Raw genomic sequence first — 24,683 nt, forward strand, 5'->3', positions numbered from 1 at the left:
GTGCAGGGTGGTCAGTGCAGGGGGGAGGGGGGGCTGGAGAGCAGGGGGAGGGGCGTCCAACCTGATGGTGGGAGGGGGGCTTCCTGGAGTGATCTCTGGGCTGACGAGCTGCTTCCTGGAGAAGGCGAGGGTGGGGTGGGCAGGTGAAGCGTCCCAGGCAGATGGGAGATGGAGACCTAAGCAGGGGAACTTGCCCCGGACTCGCCTGTGGGCCGTGAACGGAAATCAATGGTCCCTCCCGGGCTTTGCTTTTTCCACACCGATGCCTTCTCCCCCGGCTCTGTCTCTCCTTCCTTCGCTCCCTTCCCTCTGCCCTGACACCTTTCCCCACCTCCTCCACCCCAAATCTCAGAATGAGAGCTGGAGAACTCGCTCAGGCAGGAAACAGTGACACTCAGTGAAGGGGAACACAGCAGCTTGAGGGCCGGGGCCCAGCTTGATGCTAATTCTCCAGGGGAGCCAACAAAGACCCCACATCTTAGCTCAGGCTGTGCCCCCTGCCCGGAAAGGCCACGTTCTGCTTTGTATTCAAATCTGTCCCCACCTTTAACATAAAGGCCACCTCCTTTGTGATGCCTCCAATTCTCTGATTTCCCAGGTAGAACTAACTTGCTGTTCCCCTGTCTCCCCATCCCTTCTGAACCCGAAATGTATCTAGCGCTTAAAGTTCATTCTGTCGTGTATGAAAATGGCAGAGTGCGCTGGTTAGGAGCTCGGGCCTCGGAGTCAGATGCGTGTGGAGTCCCACGCCGGCTCTCTTATTTGCTGTGCGACTTCAGGCTGGTTGCTTGACTCCTCTGAGCCTCACTCTCCTCAGATGTTAAACACAACACACTTTGTAGAGAGGTGCCTCGTGTGGAGCATTGGGTGCCGGGCTTGGCATAAAGCACCAGCCTGGGCATTAGAAACAGCCGCCATCAACGGGTTGACGTATCTCTCTCCCTCACTGTGGGCCTCTGACGACAGGTCTCTTACCCTCAGTCACTACTGCGTGATGATCAGGGCTGATAATATTTACCGAAGCAAATCCAGAAAGGGTCTTCCTTCCCTAGAAAAAATTCTCCAGCAGCCTGCCTGGGGGGCCTGCCACAGACTCCTTATTTCCTCATTTAGTGAGGAATTGAACTATTTATTGAATATGGGGTTCTAAGGATTTGGGGGTACACAGCCTGGCCGCATGGAGATTATATTCTAGGGGAAAAGGCTGGTATTAAAGTAAGGACCTAAGCAATTATTTATTATTTATTTTTATTTTTTTAAGTTTATTCATTTAGAGAGAGAGAGAGAGAGCAGGGGAGGGGCAGAGAGAGGGAGAGAGAGAAATCCCAAGCAGGTTCTGCACAGGCAGCTCAGAGTCCAATGTGGGGCTCAAACTCACGGATGGTGAGATCATGACAGCTGAAATCAAGAGTCGAGTGCTTAAAACTGAGTCCCCCAGGAGCCCCCCAAGCAATTATTTAAATACAATTGCGATAAGTTCCAAGAAGTACAGGCACAGGGACCATTGAAGTGTATAAAAGGGGGCCCTTGATCTACTCTGGGAAGGGGGTGGTCAGTGAAGGGTTCCCTGAGGAAGGGAGATTAGATGTATCTGGAAGATGCATAGGAGTTAAATGAGGGGAAGACTTTCTAGGTAGAAGGAATGGCTCGTGCAAAGATCCTGGGGGCAGACAGGAGCATGGAATGTTAGAGAAAAGGAAGGAAGGGCAATAATGTAGCTGGAGTCCAAGGACAAAGGACAGTGCAGGGTGGATGGGACCAGAGAGATGGACAGGAGCAAGACCACTGTTGGCCGCAGTGAGGAATCTGGACTTTTTTCTGGGGATGGGACCTGAATGGGCCCTGGGGTGCCTTCAGAAGCCCTGAGAATTCTGGAGTGCCCCGGCCCCTCTCCTGGGGCTTATCAGAGAAACGTCCAGGCATGGGAATTCCCACGTAAGGCCCAGGATGTGGCCAGATCATCACCCAGCCCCCCTTGGATAACGGGAGCCACAGAGTCACAGAGAGGGGAGCAGAGGCGGGAGAAGCGACCGAGAATGGCGGGGATTTCCACAGCTTCCTTCACATGCCAAGGAAAGGCCAAACCACAGCCAAGGGTGCCAGCGTGGGAAAGGAAAGGACATCCTAGAGAAGCAGGGACAGTGAGCTTCGCTGAAATCCTTGCCATGTACCAGACAAGTCATTGAACTTGTCTAAGCCTCGGTTACTACCTCTGGAAAATGGGTATAAGAACAGGGGACTTCTAGGAAGTTAACTGAGATGAAATACGCGTTCAGCACAATGTCTGGTGCTCAGCGTGTGCCCAGTTCTCCCCCAGCCGCGGGATGCAATTCGCCTTCCAAGAAAAAAACCACGAATGCCAGGCTGTGGTTGGCTGATGTCGTCTTACTGGTGTTGCTGTTAATATTTATCCGTAAGCACCATTTCCATTTCTATCAGCTACGTTTCAGAGAGAATATCTTTAAAGCTTTGATCAATGAAAGAAGAATCTCCATAGCGGTTGGAATGTGGCATCATATCCTGCTGGTGTAGAAGAGAGTTTCCTTCCTGGGAAAGCTCTCCTTGTAGCCTCAGAAGTGTTCTCTGCTCACTCCAATCCCTGACTTTGTGCTGTGTTGCCTCCACCCGAAATACCCTTTCCTTCTTCTTTGGTCCGAATTCCACTAGCCTTTTGGACTCGCTTCAATCACACAACCTTCCTGAAGCCTCTAAATGCGCGCCTAGGTCAGAAAGATGAGTCTTTCCTCATAGCTGCAAAATGGCTGCAGGGGCTCCAGACATCACATCCTCTCGGCTTCAGAGAGCTTTGAGCTTCATTGACCTGACTGGGGTCAAATTTTATCTATGAGCCGATCCTAGTGCCCAGGGCATGCACAGCGTGATTAGCGTGGACTAACGATTGGCAAAATTTTTCTTAGAGAGCCAGATAGTAAATATTTTAGGCTGTAAGCCATATAGTCTCCATTGCAACTATCACCTCTGCTGTTATAGCATGAAAAAAGTCGTAAGCCGTATGTAAATGAATGGCCACAGCTGTGTCAATAAAACTTTATTTACAAAAGCGGGAGACCGACCGGCTTCAGTTTGCTGACTCCTGGTTTAGACCAATTCAAAATCCCAACCCTGCAATCGGATGGAGACAAACCAGATAGCCCAAGTGTGCGAAGAGTGTGCAAAGGAAATTCAGGGTGTTTTACGACAAGAAAAGGCAGAACAAAGCAACTTTTTGGCTACAAGGATCGTAGTCGAATAAGGGTCTCCAAGCCATCACTTGATCTCTTTCGAGGCACTTAAGAAAGGAACCAGGTTTGTGGGCTTAGAGAACTGCCTTATTCCCAGGGGCCCCCCCTCACTTCATGGGGAGCGGGCAATGGGCTGGGAAATGATCTCATTTACGCATATCCTGTATCTTTCCGACACACTTTCGGGTTTACGATCTCGAGGCCTTCCCGCCAGGCGAGAAGGTCAAGCACAGCATCGTCCTCGTTCTTACAGGTGCGGACACTTAATTTCTATTTTCAATATCGGACCTAGAAGCTTAGTAGTCGTGCTACGAATACGCGTCCGTGCCCCTGCGTCCCGCGCCGTCCTCCCGGCAGACATCAACAATCCATCACCGCACTCTTTCCCACTGAGCTCAGAGGGGTCTCAGAATCCTTGCCGCAACAGGGCTCGAGGCGGCCGCTCCCAACCGGTCAGGGCCAGCGCCCGAGGGGAGACACTTCTGCCGTGTTGAGTTGACCGGGCACTACTTGTGGGTTCACCCGGCTACTCAGCACCCCCACTTGCGGCTGTTATGTTCGTGCTTATTATCAACCAGGAGCCAGGCTTGTCTCCTTTATCTCCGCCTCAGCCCGGGTGGACAGTTCCCCCTGAGCACAGGCACAGCTCGCGTGGGCAGTCTCAAGGAGTCACTCCCGGTACATCCGTCCCAGGGCCTCCTCTGACGTCCCGAGAGCCTGCTGGGTGGCACCCAGGCTCTGTTGAGAAGTGCAGGGATTTAACCAACAGATGATGAGAGCCACTGAACAAATACCCCAGCCTCCTGTCCCCTGGGGGACTAGTTCTGGGACACATTCTGTACCGTTCTCAGGAGGTCCCTGTAAAATCAAGACCCTGGTGCCTATGACAGAGACCTTGATAATACACTCCTTAAAAAGGCTTTTGGGGCACCTGGGTGGCTCAGTCGGTGAAGCGTCCGACTTCGGCTCAGGTCATGATCTCGCGGTTCATGAGTTCGAGCCCCGCGTTGGGCTCTGTTCACAGCTCGGAGCCTGGAGCCTACTTTGGATTCTGTGTCTCCCTCTCTCTCTGCTCCTTCCCCTCTCATGCTCTGTCTCTCAAAAATAAAGGAATGTTGAAAAAAAAATTTTAAGGCTTTTTTTTTCCCCTTCCTCATCTGCTCACTCCTACTCCTTGGGATTACGTTCCAAAAAAATGTACGCCCGCAAGTTCATAACTTAGGCCTGCTTTTCAGTAGAACATTCCGGGATAGCTAGAACAATTAGGACATCAACTAGGTCAACCACGGGTCTCCATTTTATCTATCAGAAAACCAAACTCAAGCAATTCAGGTGACTTCCCCAAGGTCACCCAGCTGGTTTTTCTGATTCTAGAGTTCACGGTCTCACCCATCAGGCAGTACTGCTCTGCCAACGGGACTTTAGATCACAGATGGGCACCGAGCAATCGTGTTCTGGTACATTCAGTGCTACACTTTGGTCGGTGAAAGAAGCTAATTGGGTTTGACAGAGAGGAAGAGATCCAGTTTTCCGTGCTAAAAATAGCCTTCTTTCGGTCATCCCCTTCAGGAACAACCACGTTCACCCGGGGAAACACCACCAATGCTTCAGAGTTTCTAGGTAATTAAAGCACCCCCATTACATCAAATCCCATGAGAAGAATACGGTAAAGATAAGCGTTTGAAAGCCCACAAGATGGAAACAGTTGGCAGGTATCTCTCTGTCTTCTATTATAGCGGCTTCAATCCGTAGGTACGGAAGGGTAGAGGATGTCGCAAAAGGACGGTCCTTAAGGTATCATGGGAAATGATACCTGGCTTGCTGAGTGGAGGCTGAAAAGTGGGCCTTTTATTGACTATTCAGCCCCCATTGCAAGCCTGCTTGGTCAGAGGCCAGCATGGCCGGATCCTCTTTTGCATGGTCAGTAGCTGCCGTTTGCAACTCTTCTGAAAAGGAAGAGGGACCTTAGGAGTGTGGACTAAAAGAGCCATGACCTAAAATTCCTTCTGGTTGCACAGACCCTTGGAGATGGGAGGCAACCGGCAGGACCTGAATCCAAAATCCAGGGAGAATGGCCCTGCGAAGGGTTGCTTGGTCTGAGGCTGAAGTTGGATGCTTGCCAGTTTCTCAGGATGAGTTACACGCCCCCACCCCCCAAGCAGGAGACAGACCATTCCCCGAACCCACTCATATCCCTGTCTTTCCAGCTGACTGTAAAAGCCAATGGGTGAAAGAAGGCACGCAGGGGAGATGTGGCAAGGGGTCACCTGCCCCTGCCTTCCGCCTCAACAGGTATCTCACCCGTAACACAAAGGAGAACGTCTTGTGGGTCGGTGACATCGGTGAAGATCGTCTCGCCAGTCCGTGAGTGGTCTTTGTGCTCGTGCGTAAACATCCAAAGGCACGTGTCCGTTCTCTCGGCCTTCCTTGAGACCTTCTCAAGTATGCTGATTGTTCCTTATTTGTTCTCCTCCCGCCGCCCATTCTCCGCCCTTCTCTGCCCTGCTCAGTTCCCACTTTCTGTTGGGCTTGGCCCCTGGGAGGTGCCAGCAAGGAGACTGGAGGGTGAGGAGGCAGGCCAAAGCATCGCTTCCCCCTCCTCACTCCGCCTTACCGTGATTCTTGCAATGGCTTCCTGTCAGGTGGCCCCACTGCCAGGGGTCCAGCATTTATTCACCAGGCTCCCGTAGCGCCATCCCAAGCCTTGCCCCATTGGGCCTACAAATGATGGCAGCCGTCCCCTATGGCTGGTCCGTGGGCCCACCACCCAAGCTTGCGGGTTCTCTTAACCCCCCCACACCTCCGCGGAGAGTCCCCTCCTCCAACTCTCCTTAGGTGAATTCTTTTGAGGGTGCAACCTTTCCCTGCTGGGATCCTGACTGACACAGGGGCCCTTCCCAGGGCATCCTCTGTAGGTGACTTGCTAATAATCCCCTTCACAACTGTAACTGAAGTTCCGCAAAGGGCTTTGTTCCGCAAAGGGCTTTGGTGCCGGGTTCAAGCTTTGACCCCACAGTGGCATCCTGATTGCGCCAATTGCCAACCGTGTGACTTGGGGAAAGCGACACCCGTGACATTCGACTTCCTCGTTTGAAAAACGGGAAGGACGGATCTGACGTCTTAGCGTTGCTGTGTCGCTTAAGTGAGACGGCACGCGGGAAACTTAGCAAGTGACTGCTGTCGTTACTCCTGCCTAGAGGTAAACCACTTCCCTGTGAGCCTCTCTCGGTCAGAGTGAGCTGCTCCTAACGCACACCTATCTCATTCATCTTTTATCCCCCCCCCCGCCCCCGCCAGGGCCTCAAAAAACGCCTCACACATCCTAGGCGCTCAACACAGATTTGCTGAATACAAGAACGGACGGTGGCAGAGACAGGACCCCCTGACCACCCAAGTTTGCTCCATTCGCCTCATCACACAAGGAAGCTACATTTCCCAGCCTTCTTTGCAACGGGGGCCGTGCCACCGAGTTCCGGCCAATGGGGTGTGGACAAAAGAGACCATGCTCCTTTCCGGACTGGGCCATAAAACCCACGTGAGGTCTCCTTGTTCGAGGGTCAGCAAACTTTTCCTTCGGAGACTGCAAATATTTTGGGCTTTTTGGACTACGCAAGCTCTGCCACAACGACTCAGTCCGGCCAGCGTGACACGGAAGAAGCCAGAGTCGGTCTGTAAAGGCATGAGCAGGGCTGTGTTCCAATAAAACTTTATTTATAAAAAGAGGTGGTGGGCTGGATTGGGCCCACAGGCTAGAGTTGGCTGGCTCTGTTCTAGTCTTTTCCTCCACCTTTCACGGAAACCTCGGGGGGCCAAGTGTGGGAAACGGTGGCACGGCCAAGATCAAGGAGTCTCGGTCTCTGAATGGCGATTGGGAGCAGGGTCCCCTCAACCCACCACCAGAGTTGGCCACGATAGGAGCAAGTGATAACACTTTCGCTGCAAGTTACTTCGACACAGCGGCTGGTGGTTAGCGGTAAACTCACCCCGGCTCACTCACGGTGATCCAGAAGCCAGTTCCACCCATGTAGCTGCGAAGAGTGAAATACTAAGATTCTCGGTTGGGATCGCTGTCAGCACAATGGTAACCAAATTTTCACATATATTCAGCATTTGTCCTTTTTGAATCCTCACCATCAGTGCGGGTTGGTCCTCTGAGGGCCAAACCTAGAGTGTTCGGTGGGAGACACCACCGCTGTTTTTAGCTTGATCAATTCTGAAAGCAAGTTTCAGTTCTCTTCGCCGCTATAGCATGTGTTTCTGTTCGGCGCTGAAGTCGGAAGAGTGAAGCAAACAGGCCCGTCCTTCTCCCGTGGCACTTAGAGATCAGTAGAGTCTCAGTGACACTCAGCTGTGGGACGGTTCGGGCTTGTCACCTGTGGCTGGAACAGGGGCCCAGAAGCGCCTTACCTGAATTCCACCGAATGCATTGTCCAAAGGAGGAAGGATTCTCCGTTACCAGAGAAGAGAGAACGCGATAGAAGGACCAGCATAATATCATATGCAGGTGTTTACGCTGTCGGGGCAGGGGGATCAGGGAAGCTTCGCCAAGAGGTAACCGCTGTGCTGAAGGGGAAAGAAGAGCGAGGCAGCCAGCGCATGGGCGGAGGGCACCGGGGTGAGGCCGCTCCAAGTTAAAGGGCAGCAGACGTAGCTGCCTCGGGCCTGGGGGCGTCGTGGTCTTGGGTTCGGCCACAGCACGGATTAGAAAGAAGCGGGTGAAAGAAACAGACCCAAGGAAGCCAGATGATGAAATGCTCTGTACCCCAGAGTGAGGATTTGGGACTCGAGCTACAGACAACGGGGAGCCACTGAAGAGTTTAGGGTTTAGGGAGCACGCCAGGAGCAGATGTCCGTTCAGAAAGACGGTTTGGCGAAAGCCGTCTTGTTCACCGTTGTGTCCCAAGGGCCTAGAACAATGGCTGGCACATAGTAGGTACTGAATACATGACCACTGAATGAATAGCTTGAGTAGAGGTTGCTATGAGAAAAATAGTTGAGGACTGACGGACGCCCAATCTCTGTTTTGCTCTTTTTCTTGACTCAGTGGCAAACCTGGAACCCACCGGGCAGCCAGGGTCAGAACCTCTGTCTCTGTCCTCTAGGATGCGAAGCAACACTGAGCATAGGTGTGGAAATGCTTCTGGATTGGGGTTCAAAGCAGTGATAAGTGTCAAGAATAATATGTCAATTTCCTTATCCTCTCCGCTTTCAAAGGGTCTCTGTCCTGCTTATTCTCTAGGCACCGGACACCCTCATTTTCCTGTCTTCGCCTTTGGCTGACCTACCCGCCCTCTGCCCACAGGGGTACCGATTGTGGGGAGGTGAAGGGAGCCTGCTGGATGCGGCTGGCATCTGGCCTGGGAAGAGCTCCCCGTAGGATCCAAGTACCTACAAGCTCTGAGCTGCAGAAAGGAAACCTTCCCCACGGAACAAGAAGTGCCTGGGGCTCATTCCAGAACTTCTAGCCTCCGGCAACCCTCTGGACCAACCAGAGGAGGAAGAGGGGAGAAAACACCGCTGAAAGTACCCACACCCAAACCTACGTGTCATCGATGGGGGCACCCAGCGTGGTGTAGTTAAAGAAAGAAAAAGATATTTTAAAGTTACCCAAATGGGTTCAAATCTCCAGGCTCTGGCACTTACTGGGTTGGCGATCGAATTGCCCCATGCCTTCAATTCTCCCCTGCGAAATGGACCTAGCTTGGCTATTTTGTGTGGTCATAGGTGGATTAAGTGAGCTGAAGTAGAAATGGTGATAGCTGTTTGGTAAAGGAGCCACGACTAGGGGAACTCAACCCAGACAACGTCGATGCACGAGCGAAGATACAGGTCAAAGACCGAGCTAGGACTGGGCAGGAAGGAACTGGCAATTTGAGGGCGGGGGGGGGGTCTCTTTTTTCTCAATACTTCTCCTCCTTTTCCTCCCTAACGCCCTTTTTCCAGATATGGTTCAAAATTCTAAGCAGGAGATGGTGTGTGAGTGTGTGTGTGTGTGTGTGTGGTGTGTGTGTGTTGGAATAGGCTCACAGCTATGCAAGCCGGTCCAGGAATTCTTAGGATTCTATTGATTGCAAGGGGCAGAATCGCAACTCAGGCCCTTACGGGCTCATGGAAGGACAGGCGTGGGGCTGGTCTCTGCAGCCCATCCGTGGGGTGAGGGCTCCCCTCCCCACCTCGCATCTCGCCTTCTCTTTTGGCGGCGGTGGCGGGTCAAGGTCACAGGAGACCCTTGGCGTCTCTCACCTCCACCTAACAGCTCTGGAGGAAAGGGAAAGCCTCTTTCTCTGGACTTCAGAGCCGGGGAACACTCTGATTGGCTGTCTTGGGTCACATGTTTACTACTTGAGCCAATCACCCATCACTGTGGGCGTGGGGGGGGGGGGGGGGCGGGGAATGGAATGCTGTTCCGGGACAGCGCGGGCTCAGGTCATGTGACCTAGGCCGCACGTGACTACTGCCCTTGCGAGGGTCCTGCGATCCCTGGTTCCATCAGGACTACGCGGAGGGGTCAGAGCCCCGTCGACACTTCGTGTATGTGTGAGAAGACACCTTCACCAGGAAGAGAAGGAACAAGGCAGGCTGGGGCGAAAATAGTGATGTTTCCGCGTCACACGTCTCCTTGCCTCTCGCCTGCCTGCCTTGCTGGCTGACCAGGAATCTGTGTTTATGTTCAGTAAACACCAGCCCTGCCAGGACTGCAGATCTGTGGACAGGGGTGGGGAGGGAGGGTTTGGGTTTCGACAGGTCTAAGCTCAAATTCCGGCTCTTCCTGGCTGTGTTACTTTGGGCAGGTTCCACACCCTCTCTGCGCTCCAGTGTCCTCGTGTGTAAAACGAGGATCAGAAATCCACCCTCTGTGACAGCGGTGCGGTTGGAATCACAGGAGTTCAATAAGTGGCAATTACCTGCTGTCATAATAATTATTATTAATGTTTTGGGAGTTGAGGTGGATGGTCAGGAGGGATTCCAAGAAGAGAGCTTCAGACAGACTCACGGTTGTTTGTGTGGGGTTGGAGATGGTCTAACCCAACCACTGCCTTTTACAGATGGGGAAACTGAGGCCCCACAGGTGGCCGAGCTTGGGTTGGGTTACATGAGGCTGAGCTGAGGAGCTTCGAGGAGACCTTTTAGGAGGTTTGTGTCTGGAGCCAGTTAGCCCGGCCACGAGCTTTCAGAAATTACAAGGCCACAAAAATGCTTTTGGCTGGAAGTATCCAGATGGGCCCACCCATCTTGCTTGGAGTCAGAGGCCTCCTTCTTCTCACCACCGGGCCCTGAGTTCCCAGGCTGGTGAGTATGAATCTCTCTCTCTCTCTCTCTCTTTTAAAAAATAATTCGTCTTGAAATGATTTAGTATGACCGTATCTTTTTTTTTGTGTAGGGAATTAGAGCTTTGAAAACCTTGGATTATGGCACGACCTTTCCCCCACTACTCATGTTTTCCTTCCTTCCTTCCTTCCTTCCCTCCTTCCCCTCTTCCAACACTGAAACATTTCAGTGCGTTGTCCGTAGGCCCTGTGCCAAGGGCGGGGTCAAAGAAGTGCTCCTTGGCCCATTTATAACATTTCTCAAAGTTCATCTCGGTGCTTGGCATTGTGCCAAGGACCCCGGGCACTTGGGATGCGCAGGAAACAAAACCGCTTCATTTCTGCATGTATGGGATGCACAGGCTACTATTCCCACTCTCGAAAGTGTACCATTTGGTCCTGGGTTGGGTGTCCTCAGTGGGAAGGGGCTGGCTGGGGGCCAAGTGCAGAGGCGGGCAGGGTCGAGCACCGTGAGGGGCTTGGCACTCATTGTGAGGGCAGGGGACGGCCACTGACGGGTTTTTAGCAGCTGAGGGTCACACACTGACTCATGTTGGGAGGGGGACGATTCCTACCCCCACCTGTTCCCCCGCTAGGCTCACCTGTGTCACTCGAAGCATCTAATATTCTCCTTTGTTGCACTGACCACAACAGAGAAGGAATAATTGATCGTGGCATTGTTAAATTGAGCTTTTGTGTGAGATGGTCAGCTCATTTCAGGTCAGGTCTTGTTCATTTTTAGGCCTCCAGCATCCAGGACTCTTCCTGGGGCAAGGAACGCGCCAAGAAGTAAATCCTGGTTGAATTAAAAAACGAAGGGTAGAGGAAGGAGCGGACGGAGATGAGTGAGGAGGGGAGGGAGGGGCGGGGGAAGCGAATGGACGGGAGAATGAACGAGGAAAGGGAGCGAATACACGAGTGAACGGGTGGATGGAGGGGCGGATGGACGACTGAAGTAGCCAGCCGTGGTGTTGGGACTGAGACGAGACAAGGTGGCCTCAATCCAGGTGCCACCTGGGTGTTGCAGGGTAACCCCTCTGTGGCCTCGTGGCTTGATGGCTTTTTTCAGCAGGCGCAGGACCTTATGAATCCGTTGGCCGGTCTTGCTCCGTGTCAGGTGGAAAATCGTTTTCCGTCGCCGGGTCACTCTGATCGATTGCTCATGCCTGCCTAGCTAGAGCTGTGTGTGTGTGTGGTGTGTGTGTGTGTGTGTGTGTGGTGGGGGGGAGCCTTGGGAGGGCCGCTTTGGGCTCCGCGGAGAGTTCCAGGATCTGCTAGCAATGCCTGCCAGGGTACCTCAGGGGAAAACAGCATGGCCTGTGCTTCTCGGTGGTTGTAGCTTTGGGCTCTGGCGGCAGGTGGTTTCAAAAAGCAGCTTCTGGAACTCACCTCCTTCCCTTATCTCTCCGTGAAGCATCAGGAAGGGGCGTCACCCCCTAAAAGGCAGGGATCGAGGTCTGGTGAGGACAGTTCCCTGCCATTGTAAAATGAGCCAGGCGTGGAGGGGAGGCTGATGTGACCTACAGCTCCCAGCTCCCTTCAGCAGAATCCTACTCCGCTTATGTTCAGCACGGGGCGTAGGAGAGGCGACGGGCCAGCACTGGGGACCTGAATTCCTGGTGTCGGCGAGGCCCGTTATCAGCACCTGACTTTGGGGCCTCAGTTTCCTCAGCTGTAAATGGAGTCGTTGACACCATCCCCCTCACGCCCTTCGCTGTTAGACGCATCCCCGCGCCGGTCATCGCCACCACCGTCCCCCACCAACCCCGCCGCCGCCGTCCCACATCCTCGTCCTCGGTGGCACTCACGGAGCCCCTCTCCGGTCCAGGCCCTCTGGGTTAAAGCAGTGCCTCGCGGAGCCCTCCAGCAACCCTGCGAGGCTCGTACTTATGCCCGTGTTAGTGATACGGTAACGCGTGGCTCATTTTCTTGTTGCCCTTGGCAGCTCCAGTGTTTTCTGCAAAGGACAGTGTTTGTGGCCACCCTGCCTCGAGCAAGTCCGCTCCCACCGCTCGCTTCGCGTCTCCGCGTCACATGTGGATAATTCTCGCAGGAGCTCGCCCTTCTGCGTTATTCCCGCTTTTGTCCCGGTGAGCTGTGATCAGGGATGGTGATTTTGCCAACAGCTCGGGTGATGGTTAGCATGTCTTAGCGATAAAGTGTTTTTTTTTTTTTTTTTCAGTTAAGATAGGTACATTTTTTGAGACGTCATGCTATTCATTGCACAGTTATTAGGCCACAGGGTAGTGGAAACGTAACTTTCGTGTGTACCGGAAAAGCAAAACAGGACGCTTGACGCGCTTTATTGCCATATTTGCTTTATCTGCAGCCAAACCCGCAACATCGCGGATGCCTGCCTTTGCTACGTTATTCCGGTTTCACAGGCGGGGAAACTGAGGCTCAGAGAGCTGAAGCCCCGGTTGCCCAGTGAGTGGTGAAGCCTGGGTCAAATCCAGGCGTCGTGCAACTTCTCTAAATGACCTCTCAAGGTGCATCAGATTTAAAAACTCCTAGTGTCTTGGGGCGCCCGGGTGGCTCAGTCGGTTAAGCGCCAGACTTGGGCTCAGATCATGATCTCGCGGTTCGAGAGCTCGAGCCCCGCGTCGGGCTCTCTGCTGACAGCTCGGAGCCTACGGCCTGCTTTGAAATCTGTGTGCCTCTCTCTCTCTCTCTCTGCCCTTCCCCTGCTCGTGCTGTCTGTCTCTTTCTCAAAAATAAACATTAAAAAAAAATCCTAGTGCCTTTTTAAGTTTTGGCATCTCTGGGTCCAGACTGAACATCTGATGATTTCTTAAGAACATGTTTCTTGGTCGAGTCAGGAGCATTGGATGATAAAGTTAGTTTATGGAGTCATTGTTGGAGGGTTTCCCTGACTGAGTCCAGGGGAAACTGAGGCCCAGAGAGAAACACCTCGTCCACCGCCACGCAGCAAATTAGGGTCAGTCTTTTTTTTTTTTCCTTCAATTTTTTGAACACTTATTTATTTTTGAGAGACAGAGCGTGAGCGGGGGAGGGGCAGAGAGAGAGAGGGAGGGAGACAGAATCCGAAGCAGGCTCCGGGCTCCGAGCTGTCAGCACAGAGCCCGATGTGGGGCTCGAACCCACGAACTGTGAGGTCACGACCTGAGCTGAAGTCAGACGCTTAACCCACGGAGCTGCCCAGGCACCCCTAGGGTCAGTCTTAAAAGGAATTCAGGTTTTCCCCAGGCAGGAAGAAAATTGGCAACAAATCCCCTGGCTAGTTTTCCCCATGCTCACAGAGGCAAGGAACTAGAAAGCAGGGTTTGGAATCATGAGTCTGGGTTCAAATCTTGCTATTTTCTTACTGTGGCTGAGCTCTGTGGGCCTCAGTTTCCTTACCTGCAAAATGGACATCATAGGTGCCTTCCTCACTGTGGGACTCTAAGCACTGAATAAGATAATGTGTCAAGGTACTTACTTAACAGAGTCCCTAGGACAAAGGAAACACTTACTGTGCCATGATGACAACGGTTATATATTACAGTGCGACGTAGTTTATAAATATATATCTTATAGAATGCATTGTTACTAGATCTCGTATCAAATTAACCACATCTCGCGGCCTTTTTGCCCCTGCCCATCGTTTTTCTCCAAGATACCGTCCCTCTGGGAAGAAACAGACTAATACAGAGTGAACTGAACCCAGGGATTGTGTTTCGAGGTGCCTCGTGAGGCTGACTTAACTTCTGTGTGCAGCTGAGACATTGACTTTTTCCCTCCTCGTCAAATTATTAATTAGTTGCCTTATTGACTAATTTCTAAGCACTCAGTCAAATTGGGTAACCAATCCAATTCGGACGGGAAACAGCAAAAAGCTTTAATTCACCCATTTTTCAATCGGGCATATGTCATCGTCCGGGAGCAGGGCCTCAAAACCTCCCCGCGCGTGGGAAATCCAGGGACGGCGAATTTTGAGAAGTGTTATCTTCCTTTCTTCCTGTACTTGATTTCCTACAATTCCAGTTGAAAGATGGAAAGAGCGAGCTTGAAAGTCTCCTGCCTCTATCAAGATTAAATATTCACTGTTGAATGCCTCCAGTGGCTTGGGACTTTTTGCTTATTCATATGATCGGGCACTTTTTCCGCAGTTCTCTTCTATATTCTTTGTCATCCAGACCAACGAGATGTCAGGAATGGAAGGGGCTGTCCTCCTGTTGTGTTTAAATCATGGGGTTTTTATATGGCGACTTGCTTTTAAGATCCTTGTCTTTGACAGTTTCCAGGAGGGAAGGCAGTGAGTATTGGCGTTGTTTTACAAAGGTAGAGAGATTAAGGGGCACGAAGTCTGAGCAAGCCCTCATGTTGGTGGAGATCCTAAACAGCATCTGAGAGGGAAGCAGAGACTAAACGTCTACCGGTTTGTCGACCTGGCTCAGAGGCAGGAACTTTCTCTTTCCTTCCCGGGTAATCCCGAAGAGGCGTTCCGTCCACGGGTAACAGCCAGCGAGTCCCCTGTTCTCCCCATCGGGGTAGGGTGGCCCAAATCCCAGCACCCTCTTGGAAGTCCTCCTGGGGGCACCCAAACAGACACAGCGTGGCAAGTGGGCTTTCCGTTTGGGGGGACTGCCTGGCACCACCCCATCCATTTCAAACATGCTTTTGATTTGCCTTTATTGGCTAGTGAAAAGAATCATTAATAGTTAAGAGCCAGACAGTGACAAAGGAATTCAGGTAAATTAGTTTCAGTTCTTACGTAGACAGTCCTTCTTCTTGGAATTTGAGCTTTAGAAAATAAAGCCTTCTTACCACTTATTTCCTTCACCCCCTCTCCCTTAAGCCCCCCTCTCCCTTAAGCCTTTTAAAAAGGATTTTTTCTTCCCTTTTAAATCTCTTCAAGAAAGAGTTCTTTTCTTTCAACGGAGGGGTTGGGGGAATTAAATTCACCAAATATCCTAACATCAGTGTGTGTGTACAGAAAATTCAATGAAATCCAAATTAGATGCATTCAAGAAAAAGTGTTTTGTTTTGTTTTGTTTTTTTTGCTGGGACCCTTAAAAAATGCAGACATACGCCAAGAGAGAGCTTCAAAGCCCATTTTAATAACTAACTACTTACCAGCTCAAACCATCGACGAGCAACCTTTTTCGCCCCGGTCCCAACTACTTAAAAATGCAGTTAAAGTTTAAACTTTTAGCCCCTGAAAGTAGCAACCGTCACTTGTACAGAAGCAGCGTCCATAAAATCTACAAGCCCGGTTTTCTATTACTACGCTGTAATTAACAATCCAGTTGTAAATTAATGATCTGGAATCCACAAATGGTGAGGATCTGGGGAGCTTAAATATTTGGAAAGAGCTCCTGACGGCGTGTTGGGCTCTAGAATCTGATTCTGTAACTGCACCTTTCATGTAGGTGTGATTCCCTGTTGGTGAAGCTTTTTCTGGGCGCCTTGACAAATACGGGAGACCCCCCACGCCCCCACCCCAGTTCTCCACCTTTGCGTCCCATCTCTCCTTTCCTTTTTATTTGCCCTATGTCCTTGGTGGTGTCTCTCAGCTTGGAGAAACCATGATTCTCTGATTCTTTTCCTCTCTTGTTAAGTTGCCTCCTCATTGAAAAAGGAATTTAGTTTCCCCCAAAAGCTGTCGCTCAACCAGGGTTAAAATGTAGTACATGCGTTTCAGGTGAGGCGAAACCAGTCCCAGCAAAGATAAAAAATATACACGGAGACACAAAAGAAGGGGGAAAAAATGGCAACCCTCGTAAGGCCCGCTGGTGTTTAAATAAGTTTGGTGTTTAGACATGAGAGGCTGGAAGTCAGGAAATTAGAGGTTCCCCCAGACATTCTGGGCTCTTAAATCTGTTGTCAGTAAAGGGGCACAATGGTGTGAATTTTTAGCAGGGCATCGGTCGGACTTTGAATTTCCTGGGTTTTTGTTGGATCGTATCACAGTGAAACATTATATTCTCCCCCCCCCCAAATATATATCTAATTTCCTTTACAAAGGGCAAAAAATATTTTTCCCACCAAGGTACAAGAAAACACCCGTTATCTTTCCCAATAGGGCATTATCTATTATTGGGTATTTTCAGAGCTAAAAAACATGCACAAAAATAATGTCTCAAACTAGTTTATTGTGTTTTGTCAGATAAAAAAAGCTGATTTTGATTTATTATTTCATGTAGATATTATGTAGACGTTCGTGTTTGACATTTCCTGAGAAATATTTCCGTTTCTGAGGTCCCTAAAAAAAACCAAAACTCATATTTTAAAAGACTTTAGGTTTCTTTCCTGTGTGTGTCCGTCTGGTGGCAGATGGTGGTGGGGGGGGGGGGATGCTGTATAAAGCTCTTCATGTTGAAATGTTTATTAACTTAAAAGAATTTACTGGGAATTATGAACTTTATAAAAGACAGACATTTCTTGAAAGTCAATTGCTTCCAATAATCCTTTTTTTTTCTAAAGCCATTTTTCTATTCTTTCTTCTATAATTACAGAATGTTTTAAACGTGAGTAATATACCTTGACGTATCTCGTGATTTAAAATGGACCTTTGAGAATGATAGTAAAGTGGTTTTGCATTTCGTAGGTCAATAAAATCAAAAGCAGTTACAAAAAAATAAGTATACAACTGGATTTGTTATTCTTTCAAAATCAGTCATACATATAGACCTTTCTCGAGGGGGAGCGAGGGGTGGGTGAAATTTCAGATTGGAACGAAGTTATAACCCACATCAGGAAATCGGCCCTTTAATGAAAGAAATGAAAAAGACTTAATCACCCAGACCCCTCCAAAGTGACACTTCAAATTACATCAGATCTCTACCCAGTAATGCAAAATGGGAGCCTTTCATCTGAAAAATGAAATACCTAATGATTTCAATGAGTTCGTACCTCCCCAAATTTGAGATCTGCATAGAGCTTGGATTTCTTTTCTATCTTGAAAATATTTATGGAAATGACTCTTTTCTCTTGTTTTCTGCCCTCCTCCCCTTTTTTTGACATGAAGGTAATTTGTTTTCTCTGGAGGGGGTGGAGGGTGGGGGGGGAGGGTTGGAGAAGAACAGTGTAGTTCTAGAAAATACCACACAGCATTTCCTAGCTATCTGAGAATATGAACGTTTGCGTGGGTCAGACCTGCCCAGAGGCAGAAGGCATAGTTTAAGATCATTTTTCTCAGCTGAGTTTTAATGATTGTATTTTTCTGAAGGAAAAAAAAAAAAAAAAACAGGAAAGAAAAGGAAAAAAAAAAACGATTTAAATTTATGAAGAGAGCCTAATGAACTAGTTAACATTCTTAGTATCAGGAAAGTCTAACCCATTCATAAATAAACAATTTTAAACCACCTTTACCCACATGCATACACTCTCTCTTTCAGCTCCCTTTAGCAATTTGGAGTACAGGAGATTAAAGTCTTTTGGAAATTTCCAAGGTCAGACCTCAACTAAAATAGGATTAAGGGGGTAAGGGGGAAGAAAAAAAAAAACCCCGAAGAGAAGGGTTTTATTCCCTCCTGCCCCCTTCTCCTAACTATCCGAAATAAATCGGAAGTTATCTCTCGAAATCCTCCTTTCCCCCAGTCAGAGGCAGCTCTTCAAAAGGTTCTGATATTGTTTAAAAATTTTCCAAGCCCCTTCTGCCCCCCTTCCCTCCCCAATTGTAAGAAAAACAAGTAAAGAGCGGGGAAGGTAGTTAAAGCGGGGAGTTAGGGTCCCTTGCAGGCAATACTCCAGGGGGCACTGTGACATTAAGAACTTTTGCTGAAAGAGGTTGCTGGTTTGATCACTACTGAAAAAGAGAAATTCTCCAACTCAGCAACCGTTTTCTCTTCACATGTACCAAGCCAGTATTCCAACAAAGGAAATGAAAAAGGAAAACTATTTTCCCCTTGTTTCTGTGTTTTATACGTAATGTTTAATTTCTGCACCAAGGACATAGCTTTGAATAGGAAAACACACAAAGATCAAACAGCTCAGTAAATGTTTTTCTCTCTTTTCTCTCCTCCTCTTTCCCTTTTCCTCCCTCCCTCCCTCCCTTCCTTCCTTCCCTCCCTCCTTCCCACCCTCTGTTTACTTGCTTCTTTTTCATTTTCCCTTCCTTCACCTTCCTGCCTTCCTCCTCCTTTCCAATGCTTCTCTACAAATAAACACACAGCAACAGAAACCACAACATCTTTCAATCTACCTTGGTTGCGTCTCTTCGTGTTCTTAATTTGATGCGTTCCTTTAAAAAGTCTTCTTAGAGGCTCTTTGCCTGTTCACGCGTCAGATTTGAGGAGCACCGTCTCCCAGCACATTTTGATAGATCTTAACAGTAATTATGTAGCAACTTCAAAGCAAAACTGTTTGTGTGCTTTTCTGTCTTTTTCTCTATCTTCTGTGCGTGCGCGCTCTCTCTCAATCCTAACCCCACGAAATCCAAACAAAAAATCCTTTTCAAACAGGGCAGAAAATTGTGTTGAAGTTAGCAGCTGGTATTTCAAATGTACGATGATTGCAAAAACCTTCCCAAATTTCTGGGGGTGGGGGTGGGGGGATAATGAAAGAACCCTGTAAAGAAGTTCCACTTTCCAAAGAGAAAAGAAAGAGAACTTCTTATTTGACTAGTTTCAATTAAAAATGTTATTTGATCATGCCTCAAAATTTCAACATGTTGGACCAGGGACCATGAATAATATGCATTGATAAAAAGAGAGGCTCAGACATACATTTAATTAGGATCTTCCAGAACTGAATCGGGTGCTGACATATCCCGGTTCCTTGAGTGAATGATTTGGTCCCAGCAAACTTGTGCCTTTGGAAAGGCTATTTATTTTACCACAAAGAGCAAACATCTTAAATAAAATCTTTACGTCTTAAAACATCAAAAACAAAACAAAACAAACCCACCCAGTTCTGCCTTTGTGCCTGCCTTTAAATAATCAGGACCGGGTCTCCAGGTTTCAAGGAAACAACCCCATTCATTCAATAAAATAATGCACAGCAAGGCTGAGATGTTTCATTGACGAAATGTTTTCCAGGGATTCTGACTTTATTATAAATGAGGTTTTATCTCGGGAGCTAAAAATACTGGAAAGGAAGGAAATCAAGAAAGGAGCCGAGAATACTAGGAACTATTAACAAATCCTCCTTTTGCAGAGAGGACTGGGGCTTGCGAGCCTCTGAAAGCCTGCGCAAAGGACACACAAAAGCAACAATTAGAATCCCAATGACTTGTTTGGTGTGGAAAACCTGTGACCATCCAGCCAGGGCACAAGCTTTCTCCAGAGTGGGCACTTGTAGGCGTGGAGGTCAAAACACGGACGTGTATGTATGTAATTAGTACTGTTTCCCACATATTCGTCCAAACTTACGTAGGTGATCATCTAGGAAAACTTCCATATGGTGTAGTTAGAGAGAGACTATCTGACTTTTGTACGCCATTGACACGCTTCCTGGTAAACATTACAAATAAAAATACGTCAGAGGCTCTTTTGAAGAAAGGTGTCTCTTTTCCTTTCTGTCAATTTCCCGAGTCACAGTTTGAAACCAGAAGGAATATAGGCAGAAAAAAAAGAAAAAAGCTCTAAAGAAGCATGTTTTTTGTTTTCTCTCTTAGAATAGGCAAGGTTCTTTTAAAAAAGAGAATCTGCAGTGTTTTCTCTGGATTTGAGGAGGCTCTACACATGTAATAACCCAGAAAAAAGCAAAGAGCCCATGTGGTCGCAAGTAGAAATGCTTATTTTCACATGAAACATATCAACCTAATCCCCCAAATATACGTTCATCAGCTGTATTCTTGCTCCTTTGAAAACGGGCTCATTCATTTCAGTTTTATTTTTTCCTTTATTTTTATTTATTTATTTTTTTTGCCTTTGTTGTGTTAAGCTCTTGTAAACTTGCCTGGGATCGTAAATCCCTTTGCAAATTGTGATATGCTGATTTAGGGGTCCTGATTACGAGTGTGTAAAACCAAAGTTCCCAAGACTTTATTATTATCATTCACTGTAACAACCACGTCCACAATAATAAAAGCAATTATAAGCAGAACCAATCTTTCCCAGATTTCTGCTTTTGCCTTTAAATGCTTAAAGAAAAAGGTTAAAGGGAAGGAGGCTTTATTTCTAAATGCCTATTACAAATAATAGGATATTAATAGTAATAACCATTTGTTCCCATGCCTGAAGCTACCATCAAATTCTTTTGACACTTTTGAAATGGGGGAACATTTAGTAGCGTGGGGAAAGGAGGAAGCTGTCTTGTACGGTTGGCCAGCAGATGGCACTCTACCCCTGGTTACCTTGGCTGGGACGGATTTGGGTGCTGTTCTTGGTCTTTTGGACAAGGGCACTCTGGGGCTGATTCTGGACAGTCAACAACACCATCAAGAGACCTCGAGAAGGAGGAAATTAATCCAGCCCAGGAGCTGTCTTTGGAGGCTGTGGGGCTGGCTTGTTTTTGCGAAGCTTGCCAGGGCTAGAAAAGAGCCATTTATCTCGGTGTGGCGGTCTTTTTGGCTTGCCAGCACTAAGCAGAAGACAAGACTGTGACTTCGGAGGATTATCCACATCCTAGCAGACATTTGGGGGGGGTGGGTGGAGTGGATTCTTTGGTTAGCGGTGTCCTTACCACCCCTTCCCATACTCTGTGGTAATGAAAGGCGTTTGGGTTTTTCTCAAACCAAAAGTTTTGGTGAAAAAAGCAAGGAAAAGCAAGATATACCAAGGACGAATCCCAAAGGGGAGGCATGAATTATCAAAGGATGTTTCTTGACCACCACTCGGGGTGAGAAGCAAGGCAAGGGAGTACCAGGTAGGTCCCCCAATACTGTAATTTGAGGGACGACTGATGTTCGGGAAATCACTGTTACAGAGCATTTGAAGTTGGACCGTCCTCCAGGTCCGAGGGGGTATCTGGCTACCATACTCTGGGGAGAAAGGGGAAGAACAGGAAGTTTTCATTTTCATGGAGGCTCCAAGGTTTTCATAACACGGCTTCCAAATGCAGTAAAAACCTCAAGAAATTGGAACTTGGCCAATCAGAGCCAAAGAGACAAATAACCAGGAAACAATGGCTCTCAGGAATGTATTAACAACAGAAAAAACACAACTGCTTCCCCATACATCCTGGAGTCACCGTAGACCAGTTATTTGCCTTGGTGAGCATTGGCTGGGGCTCTATACATCTCCGTAAGAGAGAAACATCTATTTTTGTTCATTTACTCCAATGCAGGGATGATAATTGCTGGTGATACGGACTTTGTTGAGGCCGGGGGGTGGGGGGCCACGCTCGGTGCTTGGGGTATATTCACCTCATTTGGCCTTCTCGAAAATGCGTCTGAGGGGTCTGTTATTATCCCGTGTTACAGATCAGCCTCACAGGGGTTAGGTCACCTGCTGGAGATCGCACAGGCTGGAAGGTTCGAAGGCAGAATGCAAACACCCCCGACGGTGAGCTTCCGACTGAGATACCTAAGTGCGCTTTTCAAGCATACATTTTGAGGCGAGAAAGTGCTCTTTCCGTTAAGGAGGAAAACCCACTGAGCCAGAAGTCCTTTGCACTTTCCTGAGAGTGATGGCCCAGGGAAGAGCGAGGTTTGAGATACTGAGAAACCAGAGGTGGAAACTTACGGCCCGAAAGAGACGCCATGCAGGTGGGGTACCACAGCTCCCAGAGAGAAGAAAGACACCAAAGCCCGTGTACCTGGTAAGCGCCACGGGCCATAGAGGTTTCCCGGGACTCGGAAATTTGGAGGGAAAAGACTATCCCAGTGTTTACGTCTTTGCCACCTGATTGCCACTGCGTATTTTTTTTTTAATTTTTTTTTTCAACGTTTATTTATTTTTGGGACAGAGAGAGACAGAGCATGAACGGGGGAGGGGCAGAGAGAGAGGGAGACACAGAATCGGAAACAGGCTCCAGGCTCTGAGCCATCAGCCCAGAGCCCGACGCGGGGCTCGAACTCACGGACCGCGAGATCGTGACCTGGCTGAAGTCGGACGCTTAACCGACTGCGCCACCCAGGTGCCCCGACCACTGCGTATTTTTTACTCAGCTCTGGCTCTTGGGCAGTTGCTGGGCAGAAACAACCGGAACCCAAAGCCAAGGAAAGTAAGCACTCCTTCCAAGAATCTCTACTCTCGTACCTTCTTTGCCTTCTTTTCTCACGCCGACCTCGCCCATGACCCTGAAGGCTCTTTCCAAGTGGCTTCTCTTGGAAGCTAACTCTGTTGGCTCAGGCAGTGGGGCAAAGGCAGTTTGTTTGCAGAACCCTGAGCAGTTCCGTTGGCCCCGTATGGCCTGGTGGGTATGAGCTGTTGTCCCTGTCGAGGCCACGATGGGGGCCATTTATTTGGTCTTCCGTGCGCCCCGGCTTGGGGTTGAGGGTTGGCACGTGACTGCCTTCAGGATCATGTTCCGCCCTCTGCCGTCAGCCACTTTAATGAGGAAGCTTCATTCTACCCGTAATTTCTCTAGCGCACTTTCTACGCGGACGCTAAGCTACCTCCCTGGCCCTACCCCATTCATGTATTCGTCCTGTTCCCTCAACGATTCATTGAGGTCCTGTGTATATGGCAGGCTCTTGAGACTCACATAAGGCATTCAGGATGGGTGAGGGTGATGGAGAAATAAAAGGGCATTTATAATAGGGCCACCAGTGCTGGATGGGGTGGGCTGTTATTGTGCCGGGGAGGGCACTGACTTTAGCTCTTCCAGTGGGGGCTGAAGGAGTGGAGCAGGGCAGGCTTCCCGGAGGAGTGACATCCAGTGCCCGCCACTGAGGAGAATTAGCCGAATGAAGGAGGTGGGACCCAGAGGATGTTTCAGGGAGGGAGAAGAGTACGTCCAAAGGAGGGATGGGAGGAAGCAGGATTCTGGAAACTGCAGCTAGGTCACTCGGCCTGTGAGCCACGCATTATCCAGATGGGGAGCTATGGAAGAGTTTAGGGCAAAGGGTTGACCCCACCGACTCCAGCTACGCCTCAGTGGGCTTGGAGAACCGTGTGTTCTCGAGGAACGTCATTTTTCCCAAAATACAGGTGCCAAGCTTGCTTCACAGCTCGTGCCGCCCCAGGCTCCAAGATGCGGGGACCCGAGAGAGGAAGGCACAGAATCTCTGTGCCAGCTGAACGGTAGATGGTCAAACCAAACAGAGCACCAGGGCCAGGAGCTGCGAAACTCGGGAAGAAATAAAGCAGACCCAATGAAATAGTACCTTGCAGATGATCCTTGGGGCTGTTTTGGGGAAGGGAAGCGAGATGTCCACGAGCAATGATCTTCGGCGGTTCACAGCCAACAGCCCTATGCCGACAAAAGAAACAGATTTTGAAAGACACAGCTTGAAAAAGGACGTGGAGTTTTCTCCCCCCTCCCCAAAAAGGACCTTCTCCCACAAGCATCTTTTTTCACAAAGGGAAAACATCTTGCGTGTTGTGGCCGATTTCCTGTCTGCCCGGCTGTCCTTCTCCAATGGAAGTAATTGGGGGAGAAAGGTCTGCGGAGCATAAGCTTTGATGTTTGGGGGAGGGGGGCACCTTTTCAACAAATGTCCGCCGCAGACACAGTGATTGAGAAAGGCACATCCGTTTTGGAAAATGCCTGCTAATTAAATGAATGTTTTCAACTGGAAAGCATGTCTGAGCTGTTAAGATACATCCCCGATGAAGTTGGAAGGAATGCTTCAGATGTTGGGCTGAAATGGGTGTTTCACATACCTGGGCCTCTCGGGGTCTCCAATATTCTATCTTATTCGTGCGCCCAGTCGGCAAATGTTTGTTGAGCCCCTCTGTGCCAGGCATGGCGGTAGGCGCTGTGCCTTCAGTAATGAGCCAGGTCCAGGAGCGTTGTTCTAGTGCACGAGACAGAGCTTTATTAAGAATCTCTTTGGGGGGGGCGCCTGGGTGGCTCAGTCGGTTGAGCGTCCGACTCTTGATCTCGGCCCAGGTCATCATCATCTCACGGTTCATGAGATCGAGCCCCGGCTCGGGCTCTGCGCCGACAGCTGGGAACCTGGAGCCTGCTTCGGATTCTGTGTCTCCCGGTCTCTCTGTTCCTTCCCCACTGGTGTCCTGTCTCTCAAAAATAAATAAACATTAAAAATAAATTTTAAAAAAGGAATCCTTTTGTGTCAAATATTCTCCCCACTAAACGTGAATCCGCAAAGGATAAAACCGGATCTTTAGACCGCCATCAG

Source organism: Lynx canadensis, chromosome D3 (assembly GCF_007474595.2).
Source record: "Lynx canadensis isolate LIC74 chromosome D3, mLynCan4.pri.v2, whole genome shotgun sequence".
Taxonomy (NCBI): domain Eukaryota; kingdom Metazoa; phylum Chordata; class Mammalia; order Carnivora; family Felidae; genus Lynx; species Lynx canadensis.